The sequence below is a fragment of the Anopheles gambiae genome, chromosome 3, assembly GCF_943734735.2.
Source record: "Anopheles gambiae chromosome 3, idAnoGambNW_F1_1, whole genome shotgun sequence".
Taxonomy (NCBI): Eukaryota; Metazoa; Arthropoda; class Insecta; order Diptera; family Culicidae; genus Anopheles; species Anopheles gambiae.
Genome location: NC_064602.1, coordinates 8,597,509 through 8,614,187, shown reverse-complemented (window position 1 = coordinate 8,614,187; position 16,679 = coordinate 8,597,509). Strand labels below are relative to the sequence as shown.

Below are 16,679 nucleotides of genomic sequence, written 5' to 3'. Positions count from 1 at the left end.
GGTTGCATACTCATTTCGCTAGCAGGTAATAAAAGTTGCAATTTTACTGCCACACAGCTAAACCGGCTGAGAAAAGTCCGGCCAGAGTCTACAAAACAAACTGTCTCGGTCTGTGTATGTTGGGAGGAAGGGAAGCCTGGAAGTGTGGTACGAGTTGTGAAATCGAGGTAAGGTTTATGTTGCAACTCTTACAACGGGCGGTAAGCGCATGACGAGTGCCAGTTGCGCAATTATTCATGTGAAGAACTGTTTCAAGTTTCGAGCGTGAAATATTGTGAACATTTTCAACCATTTCAGCAGCAAGAGAAAAAGACTGGGAGAAGGAAAAGAACACTTTCTTTTTCATTATCGCTCAAGAGTAATTACTGCACGCGGAGTGGAGTGAAGTGTAGTGGGTGAATGAGCTATATTAAAGCTATTTAAATAAAACCTATGTTCATAATTTTATAGAATTGGCTTAACAGCTACACGAGAACATGTCTTATTAGCAAAAGATTCAACGGTGAAAGGGTTGTTTAAAGCTACATTCATAGCTCTGAAGATCGATCCGTTTTCGAAGCGATCCTTCACCCTTTCCCGGCAAACAGTTCTCGGAAAAGCTCGGCTTTTCCCCGGACGCTCGTAAAGCATATGCAAACTTTCACCAAACCATACCAAACCTTACGAGAACCACCCACAATGCATCATCATGAGTTAACCTTTTTTGATCCACCACCACCACCACATATTACCCAATTAAAAGTTTACGCTTGTACCGCGAGGCAGGCACACACCCGGGATATCCTGATTAATAAGCAGAAAACAGTTGCGTAAACCAGTTCCAGCAGGCAGACAGGCAGCCAAGCCGTTCCGTTTCCAGGAAATCTGTCCGTGTGGTCTCAATTTAATATTGGCGACGTTCCTATCCCCTTTTCCAAGGAAAAGTGTGCCTGTTGAGCATCAACAGGCAGCTTTCTGTTCGTTGTTTCTAGCTCAGCTTTTGTAGAACATTAAAACAGGACCGTTGTTCTGGTTTAACGTGTGTTTTTACCTTCCAATCCCGTGAGAGCGGGCAGGCAATTAAATGCGATTCTAACTAGATCAGTTACGGTTGCCATGTGTGCGTCCTTATTGGAAGCTTTGTTTTTCCGTGCCCGTTGTTTTGCTAGATAAGTTTTCAGCCGCTCGTTAGTAGAGCACACTGCAACACACTCGATCTAATATTTCAAACTCGAAGAGGAAAAAATTCGAAAACAAAAAAAGGGTAAACAACCAGGCGCCTCCACCGCAGTGCGGAAAACTTTGCGCTGTCACACCAATCGCTCTGGTTGCGCGTTGCACTTTCTCGCTCGCGTTTGTATGTGATGCCAGGTGATTTCGAAGCGAAACTTGCAGCCGACTTCTACCGACGGTGGTACGATGGCGGTGTTTCCGGTTTGTTTGTTCTGTGCGCTCTTTCATCCTTTTTCCCTGGGACCGGACTTTGGACTGCGTTTTGGCGCAATGTGTGGTGCCGTAAGCATCGTGTGCTTTTTTTTCTGAAATACAAAGGTATGACACCATTACACCAGCACCTAGTCGCCAGTTAATATGCAAATGGAAGTGTGGCAATGTGTCCCGGGGTTTGGGAGTAACAAGTGTGTGCAGAAGTGCTCGCAGTTAGCAGCACCATTCCGGAGCGTGACGCGATGGTGTTACTATGCCTTTGATCGGTGGCGTTACAGCACACACGCACGCACACACATACACACCAGTTGCAGCTATTTATTCGTGTCGTTTCCCCGGCAACGGGGTGTTGATGTGTTTGCACTCCGCACAAAAGTTGTCACTGTCGGTTCTATGGTACTATGGCCCGTGAATGTGTTAGCGAGAGAATGTGATGATAGTTTGTTGTTTTTGTTCTGTATGTCCCCCCGTTTGCATTTTACACAGTAAATGGTGACACCTTTTGCGAGCTACCATGGTGTGAAGTTGCATGGAATTCGGTGTAAGTTTTACATGGCTGCTGAAACATTCCTGGGCTGACGCAAGTTACTTCCCTGCTGCAACAAAGTTTTGCTCCAAACATGAGTATGTGTGTGTATGTGTGTGTGTGTTTGGTGTCTGTATATGCAAAAAACAAATGCAATTTAACGCTAACTCACCAGTAAGCGGAGCTAGATTATAATGGATGAGCTTAGCTCCAGCTGCATCCGAGGTGCAACAGCTTTCGTTTCATTCGCATTCATTAAATTGCACTTAATGCACAACGACGCCTTGCAGGGCAAAAAACATCACACGAAACACGCTCATGCAAAGCACCACTAGGATGCAAATCAGGATTTAATAGATATTCGCTAATCGCTATAAGTGCACACCAGGCGAAAAATCAATCTTCATTAATAATAATTAAACGCCCACAACAACAACAACAACAACAACAACAATAATAACGCCCACATTGTCTCCCAACGCTTTTCCCTCTTACCCCGTCACACACCATACCAAAAACGCGCTGAGTGTGAGTGAAAAAGCACACGTCACTACTCATATGCGTCAACACCACCAACACCACCAAGCGTCCTTTTGCTCGCTCCGGTGGATGCTTTTGCGAGGTATGCTTTAATTAAATTTTAATTAGCATCACATCACAATCGTCCTCGTACGCACTGAGAGGCCATGGACCGGCGTGCGCAACTCGACCAGGTGTCGGTACGGTGTTGTATGGAAAATGAGCGTACGACACGATTTTGTGATTTCCTCGCAAGTTAAACAAACGCACGGGCAAGCCCTGCCTGTGGGAAAATCGGTGTGGCCCTATCAGTGTGGCCATTTAGACATTTTGTGTGACACAGACACACACATACAATTGACCGTGTGGATTGTTTCACACGCACAGTTCGCGTTTCGGGTGCAATCGTGCAGAATTCGAGCAGGGGAACCTGGCAACAAGAATCTCGCTGTCCATTCTCATGCATCTTGTATGGATCACGTAAAAGTTGGATGGATGCCAACCTAAAAACGGTCAGCAGATGCTGTAGTGTGCTTTTTTGCCCTCAATGTATGTGTGTGTGTGTGTGGGAGAGTAAGAAGTGAATTGGTTTTCCTATTTTTCCTGTTTTGCTCTTCCCGTTTTCCTGCAGCTCAAAACCAATCGTCGATGAATTATTTATTCCCGGCAGGATATTTTCTTTCCTATTTCGCTTTTCGGGATGTCATTTCACATTGGCACGGTGCGATACGACAAGAGAACTTTGGGAAATGAACATTATGATGGTTTCCGTTTTCTCATTTATATTGTCACCATTTATTGATGTTTGGTTCCTTTCGAGCTAGCGCAAAAAAAAAAAACAAATTCCTTTCCTACATTTCGTTCGCTAATTCCATGCCTTCTCTTCTGTATGCTTATGTTTTTGTTGGTGTCTAAGAACTGGTAAACAAGGAACCAACACTTCAAACACTTCCAATGCTCTGAAGGATTGCTACTTCCAAGAAGAGAATAAGTAAGGAAAAATAGGAATTTCTTTCCACTGTGTTTTTGCAGGCCCAGTTGGACTCCTGTTTATTTGCTGATGGACAGCAATTAAGATCGGGGAAAGGAATAAAAAGGTACAAAAGAAAAAAAAAGGTTTCATCGAAGGCACGGGGAAAGATAATTTATACATCCAAATTAGAATTGACCTCAAGGGAAATAACTAATTACTGCGCCAAAAAAGAGGTAGCAAAGTGTTTGGCGTTTGGCATTTTTTTTCGATTTACACTTCTAAGTCAAACATTAAGAAGTGGTTTGAAATTGAAATTTAATATTTACACCACTTTAGTTGAAAACATTCAAGATATATGGGTGAAAAAAATAGAATTAAATCTCTTAGAGCATTATTCTTACGCCTCAAAAAATAAAACTACGCATAATGCTATTTTTGTAACAAAAATCAATATTATACTTCTCACTCCAGAATATGGAGCCCAGCGAGCAAGTACAATAAAAATACAAATAACTCACTCGGCAAGGGAAACGAGGGCGAAGATACTGGGGCATCGGGGTTTTATGGACTGGAAAAATGAACACAATCAACGTTTCCTACAACACCCACAACAAAACGTAACCAACTCAACCGAACGGAAAGAAGCGACCGGTTGAAAGATCCTTAAACGTTACTCATTATCGTGCCGAGGAGGATGCTAAGGGTGAATAGGGAACGCGAAGGCATACGGTATGGCACATTATTTGTGCCTGTGTGTGTGTGTATGTGTGAATGTTTCTGTGTGGAGCACTGTCAGTGTATTCATTGTCAGCATTTTCCTGTCATTACTGTATCTCTTCTTGATGGTGGCCTTCGTTTCTTTTGCTCCTTTTGCATGGTTAAAGTCCATTTACACAGCGCCTACGGGGGTGCCGCAAGATGGCTAGCAGCTAGACGAGACATTTATTTTTCCGCCTCGAAGAAACCGACTAAGCCGCCCGTCCGTGGTTGTAGTGGTGGTGGAGTGAGCGTGACTTTAGCAAACGCTGTGGGCTTTTCCTCCTATGTTTTGTTGCCTATTCGATGACTAGAAAAGCTGCAACCAAACTGCGATGGGGGGGGGGGGGGGGTGTAGTGCACACAACGGCACCCACACCCACGGGGGTGTTGCGTTGCGTGATAGTGCTCATTTTGTTTTCCTTCGTTGCATTTTTGCACCACTTTCTCATTCAGACACACACACCCACACAATAAATAGAAACATTTGCTGGCGATGTACAGACGCATTCCCGCGGTTGGTTTCACTTTTGTCTTACACTTCACTTCCACTTCCGTGCACCACCACCACTAACTACGCCTGCTCGCGCACGTCGCGTTACACATTTGGACACTTTGGTGGCGACGGTTTCCTTTTCGGTGATGAGAAAATTTCTTCCATTTTCCGGTTTCCGGCATCCGGCAGCATCGAGCGAACGCTGTCTCGCCTGTGACGCTGCCGCTACACTGCTGTTTCCTGCTATTGTCTCACATTTCAAGCGTGGCCGTGTAGCAGCGTAGTGGGAGAGAGCCGTTTGCGCCTTTTTGTGAAGGCGATCTAGATCTCTGCTGCCAGGCTCACATTGTTTCTGTGTGCGTTTTTCTATCGCTATGTGGATGGTTTGGTCATGTTTCTTTGTGTGTTTGAGCCTACCGCACTGTAATCTCTTCAAGATCAACGCCTGGAGGTGTCCGGGATTCCGGTGTTTTTTGAAATTGTTCTGTTTTGGGGGGAGGCGTTTTTTCCCCGGCGAAAGCTATTTGTGTGTTTAGCGGTATGGAAAGGCATTCGCAGCCAAGTTGCGCCGCAGTGTGAAACCTATTATTATGCCACCAATTCCATTCTGGGGCAGGAAGAGGAGACTGTTTATGAACAATGTTGGCAGGAAAGTGTCTAGTAGTTAGTCGGGAAGTTAGTTTCGCTTGACTTCAGCACATTGTTAGCAGTAAAATAGGTAATTATCGCATGCACTGTTGCGCATTTGGATTTCTTTCTCAAAAAATGCAATGATGCTGTCAACTGTAAAAGAAAGTCATCAACACTTACTACTACAGCGCCATCTGGTAGTAAATCGGGGGTAAAAATATTATTCATGTTATGTCGTAAACGCTTGATTTATACTTTCTTTCTTATATTTATTGTAGCTGTACATCATGTTCATTTTTTTTCTAAAATAAAACAATCGTTCTCTGGCTTTTCCTTAAAAAAATGAAAAAAAAGGAAATACAAAAAATACATTCCCATCCCGACTGACCGCGACAGTCCGAACCAACCTTTCCCGTACAAATGAAGACAAACTCCGTGATGTTATGACAACTTGTTGGATTTTTGTTTCCGAAACAAACGATACACATAATCATAAAGTACGCCCGAAGGAAAACATCGCGGGGGCGTACAAAATTCAAACAAAAAAAAAAACACCACGACACACCCCGACCTTACGGCTTGAGACATGGCCCCAAAAATGCCGAAAAAATAATATGTTTTCCCAATATCCACTGCCTCCTTCCCCTGCGACCGGTGGGGAGATGCACAGGTGGATAATTTTCGTTTTCCATCTTTTGCAAACCCGCCAATCTTTACCGTCCGTCCGTCCGTCCGTCCGCCCAACCGTTGACTTATGGAATTACAGCAGCGCGCGGAAGGAGCCGTCCGAATGAAAACAGAAATTAATACAACCGAAATACGAGACCAGAAAGCAACAGGAGACTCGGGCGTGTGGTAACATTTGAAAAACAAACCAATAGGACCGACCAACAGTCGCTTTTTAAGGGGATTTTTCTCCCTCTCTTTCTCTTGCTCGTTTCACTTTTCTCGATTATGAAAAAGTGTTTTCTTTCCACGGTCGTTAACCGGCCTCCATGCGACCGGACGGTTGGGGCCATTTTTTGGCTAGGAAAAATCGTACCAGAACGGAACGGACGATAATTTGACAGCTGCTCTGGTGGTGAAGTTCTTCCTTTTTGGTTTAATTTTGTTTCGAACGCCCCTCCGACCAGCAACACCCACCAACGAGACGAACAAAAAAAACATAAGCCTAGAGCGCTAGCAGGTCGGGGCCGTTTCTCGGCGAGTCCTTAATGATTTGGTTTAGTGAAATAAAAGAGAAAAGGTTCAACAAGTTTGCGACTTTTGCGGGGTTTGCTTCCGTTTTCGAGTGGTATCGTTTTGTTGCCGAACGCCAACCGACCGACCGGCTGGAGCTATTTATGTATGTGCTCGCTGGTTTTACACAAAACGGCGGCTTACAATGGCTTTTATGCGTTTTTGTTGTTGAGGCAAACGGAGTATATTTGGTGTTGTGGAGAGAGAGAAAAAAACTCTCCCCTTTTGAAGCGAGAAGTTTAATATAAGTGGGTTGAATTATCGTACCATCAGCAACTTTTAAAAAAGAAGGGGGTGCTAAATGAAGATAACTTTCTTCGTGTGGAATAATTTGACAAAGGGGTTAAATGCAGAGCTTAGAGAGAGAGAGAGAGAGAGAGACAATAGAATGAAATATGACGTTTTAATCACTGTTTCAATTCACTCTTCTGAGAATAATTTGAAACACTCCCACGAAACTTGTGACCATCCTGTTTATTTATTTATCAGAAATGCTCATAAAATTAATAACAAATAAAACCCCCCTCACACAATCCAATGAAAGAAGATACAATCCCGAAACAATCCCAATCAGACAAGCAAGCGTTCCTTTTCCCCCAGAGCGACGCATACGAAATCGGGCTGTCAGAATGTAGCAGAAAGGATTCGTTTCACTTTCACTGCACGATCCTGTCAATGTTTTCCACTTGGCAATCGATAAAGAAGCGAGTGTATGTGCGGCACCGCTTCGGCAGCCTGGGAAATGGAAATCGCTTTACATTTTCTTATTCTTTGTGTGTGATTTTGTGTTTTTATTCTGAACCATCGAAGGACCGGGTTGGCGGGTTGTTTTTGTGCATATTTCACTGTCAATATTTGTTGTTTGTGAAAACTCACTCGCTGAGATGGGATAGAGGCTGGCTTGGGAGAGAAACCTCGTAGTACCCTGCAAGCAATGTGGTAAGAAAAAGGGTGCTTATCCCTCGAGGGATTTGAACCGCTTATTCACTTTTTTCCGAATTTTTTTGGCCGGGGACTGAGAATGCCCGTGGATGGAGTGAAGTATACTATCGTAACTAGCGTCCAATATGATCAGACAAAGCTGCATTATTATCATATCATCCTATTGATGTCAATTATATTATTACACCAACATTTACAGCCGGCTCTCACTACTGTTTTGTGCTTCAATTCATCATTCGAAAGCTTTATGTGCCATATTATTCAAACGGGAGCGTCTCTGCGGGGAATAAAAATGTAAAGAGGATCACACTCGAGCAAAATCCCACAAAAACCCTATCCGATATCGATCGAAGCCCCGTCCCAAGACGACGAGCGGGAAAACAGAATTATTCAAATAAAATAAATTCCACTCCGACAGTCACACTACCACCCCGATACTCACACATTACCATACAAAAGAGCCAAAAGGAGCTTTGAATGAAACGAAATTCAAATTCATTTGATCGTGTGTGTGTGTGTGTGTGTGTGTGTTAGGTGAACGGTTTGAAATAGTTTGATTTTATGCATTGTCTACATAAGCTTCTGTGTCTGTTATCATCCATATGAAGATGCTGGTGGAACATCTGAAAACCGATTTTAAGCGTCATTTCATGCTGCAGTAGCGGGAAATGGGGCTGAATTGAATTAGCTTACTTTTATTCGGCTTCTGAGAAGCATTTGTCTTTCTTTGCTAACATCAAACCGATTGCTCGCTATGCACGCCATGTTGTAGCTCCGCATCAGAAAAGGGAAACAAAAAGAAAACTGATTCTTTCTGCGCGCAATAAATTCCACAAAATCTACTAATGGTTCGGTGGAAAAAGCACACTCCCCGGGATGTGGCGGACAATCACGTTTCGCTTCCAAAATCGGGCTAACGTCACGGTGAAGCTTTTGTAACGATACCAAATTTGAGTGTTTCCTTGAAGAAAAGAAACAGGCTTCAGTTTTATGACTGCCAGAAAATGCTGCAGTCTCGAGAGCACGAACTAACCTTTCACGGGTTTGAGCTACCTTTTGTAGATTGTGTTTTGCTTTTACACGTCACACAAGAATGATCGCTCTTTTCTTTAAAACGATAAAAAACGGACAAGCAAGAATGCAATCAAATATTTTTCTGACAAAAAAGCAAAATTCGTTCGAAACACATTGCACAGTGTGTTCACTGTAGCTGCGAAAGCAATCCTGCATTTCTTTCCACCACACAAAAAAAAGGATGTCCTATAAAATCGCGACTAAATGCTGCAACCTTCAAGGAAGCGCTGCAATGGCCAAGGACATCCTTGGGACGGCAGGAAGTGTGCAAACAGGAAATTGTTTTAATAAACAGCAGCAGTTGCTCGCTTGCAGCGGCAGGATGCGGCCACTGATGCTTCAGGATGCACCGAGACCTTTACAGAACGTTTGGTGAAAAGTAAAGATAAACACGTGGGCAGCACGACACATCAAATTGCGTTTTCGGTTTAGTAGGTTCTATTGACAGTGAGGAAGAAAAGAGCAAATACGTTATTTGAATAACCATTTTGTGGTTACTTTCTTGTGCACTTTGTTTGGCATGTAAAATGGAATTAGATTTTATGCAAATTACAGTTTTTTTTTTTCAATTATTTGAGCAATCCTCTCTACCCTTGTAATTTAATAATGTAATTATGTGTAAAACTGTGGGCAGAAAACTTTTACATCATAATCCTGAAACTCCGCCTCATCACGCTGGACTGGGCTGCATGGGTGAACGAGCAAAGAAACTTTCCCAAACACGCTTTATTGGATTGCAGCTTAATGTTTCACCTTTGCAGCAAACAATGCACGGTTTTAACATCCTCGTTCTCCTGCTTGACCCTCTTCCTGCAACACACACCAATTGAACTTCAGCCCGTTCTACCCGGTGTCGTAGGGTTGCTTTCCTGTGTTTTACCATCCTTTTGGAAACAACATTTTCCTCCCAACAAACTTTGACCACTATGCAGCACCGCACTAGCGTTGGAGCATCCAGTTTTTAATTGTCCGCTCTTGATTACTGGGTCCGGGACTGGAGAAAAGGGGGTTCTGTTTCAAGGGCTCCCCACAGCTCAAGAGCAACATTCTTTAATAACAGCTCATCTTTAATGCCAGCGATAATCCTCGACCTTCGTCTCGCTCTCTCGTTGCTTCTAGATGCCTCTCAGTTTTTTGTTTGCTTCTTCTTTGCACGTTTTTTCCTCCCCTTCCATTTTTCCAGTTGGGTCCGAATGGATTTACAGACCCATTACCGGAACACTCTGCCTCTCTCTCTCTTTCTCTTTCGGCTGGCCTACCGGGTAGCCAATTTTTGCTTATCTCTTCCCACGCCCGTCCCGAAACATCGGCTCCTGGTGGAGGCGCCTGGTGCCGCACTGTCTGACCATCTGAGCCCTGGCCCGGTCCCGGCCCCGGACTGTCGGGTCGGGCGAGAGGCTAATTAATGCCGGTGCCCGTACATGGATTTAATTAACATCGAAACTCACTCCCTTTTGCCCCCGCCTAATAACACCCGGCACTACAGAGGGGAGTGAACCGTGCGCGGGATCGGGCCAAAAGCCGTGCACCCTAAAGCATCCGAAAACCGATATTATCCAGTGTGGAGTATAAAATATTCACACGCTACTCGAGCACCGCTCTCTCGTCGTTGGGCCTCCGTAAGGCACAGGGAATTAGTGTCGAACGGGGCCGTCTGTGTGTGTGTGTGTGTGCTGCTGCTGCTGGCGTATGTGCTTTCCACTTGGATTAGACTCCCGGTTGAAGCCCGGGCCCGCCATTAACGCGCAACGAGGCCTACACCCCGGTTCCACCAGGCACAGAAGATGCTCGCTTCTGGGGCATTAAAACGAACGTACATATGTACGCAGTGGCACATCATTTAAATACACACACACACACATACGGCGGCCGAGTAAACGCCACAGAAGAGACTCGAGATTGCGGGCTCTAAAGTTGGCAATCGGCTCTGAAGATACAGCTCCAGTCCGCCGGTTCCGCAGCTTATGTTCCAGTCAGCGAGCTTTCAAACTCTCACAAGTACACTGGTGGTGCTGTTGAAGAACAACAACAGCAACGACAGCATTGCAATCATCATTGCGCATCGACTGGGGCGGAGAAAGTTCCGTATTTAAAAGAAACCAAATCGCCCACACCAAGCGCGCGCAACCCATAAATTATATGGATCATATTTTCCTTCTCGTCCACCGATGTGTTGCCAGACTGTATCTTACTTTACCCCGCGTTTGCCTCATCTTCGGTTTCCGTGGCGTTGTTGCCGAGGGATCAGGACCAGCTCTACCTGCGCATGAAAAACGCGTACCCATTTGTTGGGATGTTTTCTGCTGCGCCTTTTTCCGTGTTGCTCCCTGAAGGGGAAGGAGTTTTAGCCTTAGCTGCTGCTTTTGTTTACGCGCACATGGTGATGGAAGATGGGTTCGGATTTTGTGTGAGTTGTGCTTTTTAAGGAGTGTGCTTGAAGCAAGCGGAGTAAGCTACAGATTTGGATTTGAAGGATTGATTTTCTTGGGCGCGTGTTTCATTTTTAAGGATGGAATAAATTAGGTCAGCATGTGGTAATGCTGAAAAAACCGGGGTAATAAAGCCACATGTGCACGGTGAAGTTTGAGTTTTACTTTAACACAGAAAGAACTTTTTGATGACTTTGGCAACGCGCAGAAAAAAACTCCTTCCCGTGAAACACGAATTCATATCTTTCTTTGAGAAATATTTGAGGAATTGTTACACATTAGAAGAACACTTAGAACGCTTCTCACTATTGCCACCAGAGGACGCCACACGCGTCTTAGTAGTATGTACTGAACAATGACATCATTCTAAATGATTTTTTACTGCTTTCTAGCTGCGTTTTAGTGTGAAAAACAAAGAAGCGCACTCGTGCAAATAGTCCTTTTTGCCCACACACACACGCTTCAGCAGAAGTTCCCAAACAGAAGTGTTCGGTCGATCGATTGCTTGTCACACACTTCACTCACTTCATACACTTTTTCACAAACACACACACACACGCTGTTTTTCAGTGGAAGAATTTTCACTTTATACCATCAGAACGGGGGACAGCGAAGTCGACAGAAGCGAAGGAAAAAGCGCCTTTTTATCTGCCTTTGCTGCGTCTGAAAGCGAAAAATATGTTGTTTTTTTTTTGTGCTTATCCCTTCAGGTTGACGCTTCAACACCTTTCAACCATCACACCCTGTGCATGTGTGTGCATGTGTGTCTATCTTTGTGTAGCCATATTTTCCATCCACTTTTCCTTGTCGTGTTTTTTGCATACCCTCTTAACCATGCACGGTCGTCACCCCATTCTATGGTTACACACTCCGTAACACACACAAGCTTCACGCTTCACTATCACTCGCGTGTTTGATCTCACTCTCTTTCTCACTCACACACACACACGTACAGGAGACACAAATTCCTCTCACACTACTCCACTCACTTGACCAGCACCAGGCACCAGCAGTGGCATTCTTTGCCGAATGCAACAGTTACTTTACGCTGTCAGCTTCCACTTCACGCCACGCTGTACGCCGTCTTCTTGCCGTAATGTTGTTGGTTTTAGCCGTTGGCCGGGGGGAAAAACTTCAAACGAAGTCCCACGACGCAGGAACTGGACAAGGGAAAGGCAAAGAAAGAATGCTGGACAGAAGAACAAAAAAGAAAAAAAAACGATGATGGAAGAAGGTTTGGGGTGGAAATATCATTAAAGGCAGAGGAAAATCTGCTCCACTGTTCACTGTGTGTGTGTGTGTTTTCTCTTCTACCTTGGGTGGGAGGGGGAGGCATTTTACACCAACCAGCGCTTCGAGACACGATCAGCGTCGATTACCGTCGTCGGTGGAAAGTATCGAAAGCGGTTTGGCACAAAACGACAACTAAAACGTGTCGAACCACAGATGGGCGGGCTGATTTTTTTGTCTTTATTTTGCTTCCAAAATGATGGCCATTTTCACCATCGGAAGAAATTTGCAATGTGCTCGCCCCCCCCCCCCCCTTTTTTCTTTTAAGCGTCAACGTGCGTTGTTGTGCGCTCCGCGTGCCGTGAGGCTCAATGGAGGTGGAATGAAAATTAATATCAACCATAAATTGATGAGTTTTATGACCACTGGCCGCGACCACAAGAGTAGGCTGCTTTCTGTCTCTTTCTCTCTCTCCTCCATCGCACGGAGGATGTTTTTTGCTTCTGTTATTCATGAAGCTACTTTTATCTTCTCCGCTCTGGTTTGCGATCGTTTTCATTGCCACTTTTAGAGAGGTAAAACGCCGATAAGGAGGCAGAAAGGGAGGGACTAAAAATTGAAACTCTCTGTAGTTTATTAAGAAATTTACCTCCCTTCCACCACTTATAAGCGATTTTTTGCTGGTTTCGCTGTCGTTAACAGGCGTACAACCACAAGCATAATAAACCTGGCAACAAGTGCCAACTTGTGGCCGATGTAACTTTTCCATTTTTCTTCCTTTTCCTTGTTCATAATTTTCCCTGTCCTTTTGCCTTGTCGAACTCGTTCAATCTCAAAACTAATAATCCCACCCAAGACCAAGATCTAATCCTTTTCCCATGATGGTATACCCCAGTGCACCCCAAACCCAGGACCGAACGCGGTGATATGGTTTTCTGTGTCAAACCGCCTCGTCTCCCCGAGGGAACCCACCCACCCATAGCGCTCATGCCCTCCCCGCCTAGCCCCATTTTAATGCATTTTTAATGAAAATTGATCCCGCTTTTTGTTACACTGACTAGTTGCTGATGCTCCTTGCTAGATGTGCGCTCGTGGCAGATGTGGCGTTGCGTCGTCGTCTGGCTGGCCGCTTCCGCCGCTTCTAGTGATCCGCTCAATAGTGCTATATGCTGCAACTGCGGCTCTCACTTAACCATGCACTTGTGCGGTAATGCTGACGAAACACTGCATCTCAGCACTGCTCAGCTCACAAACAAACACACGCACACCCACTTTAACACACTTGTTTAACAAATTAACAATAAATCAAACGGAACAAACACTGCACTGCACACCTCGCACCGAGGCACAACACTTTAACGCTTTCCCATAATTTTTTCATACCTCATTTTGGCTGCATTTGCCAAACAAAACGAAAAGCCTCAAAAACTGCACTGAAGGGAAGAAGGTTTTCACTGGCTGAATGAACCAAAAACTCACACACTGACACGTGCACACGCTCAGCAAAAACGGGAATGAATCACTTTGCTTCGCTTACGGTGGGTGCGAGGTGCGCAATCATTATCATAAATTTATATATATTTTCCATTCACCGTGAAGACAAACAAAAAAAAAAGAAACACGTGAATCACCGCGCACACACACACACACTTTAAACTTTAATTTACGCACTATTGCCAGCCACACGCCAGCCCGTCGACACAATTATTCATCATTTATTTGCACTTCGTTCCGTTTGGGCAGTTTTGCAGAAATGCAGAACACTAGCGCACTACTATCCAGCTATAAAAGGGGGTAAGAAAATGGGATTTTGATTTCATTTTTTCCACTCATCATGTAAATCATGTTAAGTAGCTTGCGGCAAGGACTCACGGTCTTGCTTTTCTGCACCATTCAACGCATGTCTGAACAGGATTGTTTGCAGCTGAATCCGTTGTGCGAAGCAAGCAAAATGCAGTTTTCCATTTACGCTCAAGCCTTTGAATGGGTTGGTGCACTTTCCGTTGATTAAAAGATTTCTGTTTGCTTGCTGTGTTTTCAAAACCACCCACAACCCGCAGCAGATATAAACTACATTCGTTGCTTGTGCATGCTCACTGCCGTCACCCAATTTCTGGGTCACATTTCAACTCCATGTTTTTCCAACTTAAAATTCCAGCACTGCCAGCCGAAGCGCGTTTCGCCCTCGTTTTTGGGATGGAATTTCGGGCTCGAACAAGAAGCAGAGTAATTAGAGAATGCACCGTTTTTAACGTATCACCTGTACGACCACCAAATCCATCTGTATCAGGCAAATTTTATCTTACTTTCACGTTCACACTTAATCACACACTTCTAACGACTCTGCAAGAACCGTTTTTGCTGCTGCTGACACTGCTGCCGATGCTGAAGTTGTGGTGCGCCACTGTGAAAATTACGGAAAACTCAAACTACGATCCTAAAGAAACTGAGCGCACTGAGGCTGCTGCCGTCACACGACGGGAAAACGTAGCGAAAACGGTCAGCAGTAAGCTGCAAACACACACGCACGAGCTCTGCCAGTCAGTCAGTCAGCAAACGCAGCCAGCCAGCCAGTCCGATTAGACCAGTCCGCGTAGGGGAGCTCTTGCTAGAAACACGCACACGCACACATCCACTTGCACACGGGCAGGTGCACGCACGCACAGCATCGATTTACCTTGCCTGTTGGCTGCACGAACGAGCACGGCCTGAGCAAAACGGCCAACACGAGGCGAGCTCCAAACGACGGACCGACCAACGACGATAGGACGACCATTCACCACGGCGAATCAACAGCCGTTTTGTGGTGAGTTTGCGCCCTTTTTTGTTGCGAGTGAGAGCGAGAGAGAGAGAGAGAGCCATGGGAGAGGGATGACAGTGTGAGAGCGCTTTGCAAATGGTAGAGAGAGTCGCTCTTATTTGGAGGGATTTTGAATTCGTTTGACCGTTTTATTGAGGAATATAGTCCATAAAAACAGTATTTTAGCTTCAAACAATTGATATTCATGTGTCAGAATGTAGTTTAATCATTGTTTATCATCTCTTAATACATATACATTCATATTAAACTTCTTAAAAATAGAAATGCAATCAAAACTCCACTTCAAACCGTTGGCGGGAAAGCGTTCCACCTCTCTGAGCTCGCGAGCTCCAAACTCACCTCATCTTCTCACGCGCTCTGCTCTCGCTCTCTCGCGCTCCTTTTACAAAGACCCGAGCTATAGCCCGCTCTCTCGCCGGCACCGCGATTCGGCAGTGCACGGCAAATACCTCGGCCAAGAACTATTTCCCGCCCTGGGAAACTAGGTGCTGTAACGTCGCCATCCATGCCCTCCCGTTGCCTTCCTTTGCGTGAAACCTCGTGCACGGGCACGAACATGAGCAACAAGCGAGCTGTCGTCCCGCATCTCGCACACATCTTGCACCACACCGGGATAGAGAGCTGCTGATCGGATACGGACTGATGAGACTCGCTTGCTTCACCTTTGCCTGTGTGCCTGTGTGTGTGTGTGTGTGTGTGTGTGCAAAAGGGAAATTTTCACCTGCTCCCATTTTCCAGGGGGAGCTCTGCAAAATCCGGCCAGGCAGCAGCAACACCGACGGCGGACGTCGAAGGTCATTACTGTAATATTTGACGCAGGAGCTGGGGGGTCGCCGCCGAACCGAAGGGCGCGTTCCCAGCATGCGTTCCGGAGAGCAATTGCAGCAGTTAGCATTCCTGTACAGACACACACACACACGCGCGTACACTCTTACAGCCCATCGAGTGCTAGCAGTGCGGTGGTAAGGCCGCAGTTATTGACCCAATAACGGTTACGGGTAGCTTAAATGAAGGCATCCAACGGTACCAAACTGCGGGCACCCGAACATTGACATTGGAGTGGCTGACGTTAACGTTAATGGAAAATGATACGCTACTCCAATCGGAAAGGGGAAAAAGCAGAAGGGGGAACAAATTCAACTAACGCCACAGCCACAGCCAAGGGCAAACAAAGCCTCGAAATAATTAGCAGTAGAGTGAGTGCGAAAGGGAAGAAGAAAAAAGTGCTCGAACCCTGGCGCTAAACTAATTGCGATAATTAATTTTTACTGCAGTCCCAAAACTCTGCATGCTGACGCCCGGAGTGAAGGGGCTAATGTCTTTTTTTGTTTTCCGAAGGACAAGGTTGTGGGAATGGGGGGAGGGGAGCAGAAATTCGCTAAACATGTTTAGCGATTCGGAGAATTTGTTCGTTGGTCACCGTGTTAGAGTGGTAAATTTTAAATGATTGGTTTGTTTGGTTCCGCCACCGAGTGCTTCGCGGGTCAGCTGGTGCCGTGACCAGGATTTAGTATGTCTGCATACTTTGCTGTCTGGTTAATCGAGGCACTGAAGTTTAAATTAATCACTCTGCAACGGTGTGATAATGGTGTGATAATGTTATTAAAGAGATTATTTCA

The 16,679-nt window shown here is 45.3% G+C and overlaps 1 protein-coding gene across 4 annotated transcripts in view; it reads right to left on the bottom strand.

Moving 5' to 3' along the window:
- Positions 1–15,072, bottom strand: part of LOC133393245 (uncharacterized) — an 81,822-nt gene extending 66,750 nt beyond the window's left edge. The window contains exons 1-2 of one of the 4 annotated variants that reach the window (XM_061657172.1): positions 14,917–15,072; positions 13,298–14,021 (exon numbers count right to left, since the gene is read on the bottom strand). The gene's annotated coding sequence lies outside the window, so the exon portion shown is untranslated. The other 3 variants (XM_061657175.1, XM_061657173.1, XM_061657174.1) reach the window with 3 other exon arrangements.
- Between the last annotated feature and the right edge of the window lie 1,607 nt (positions 15,073–16,679).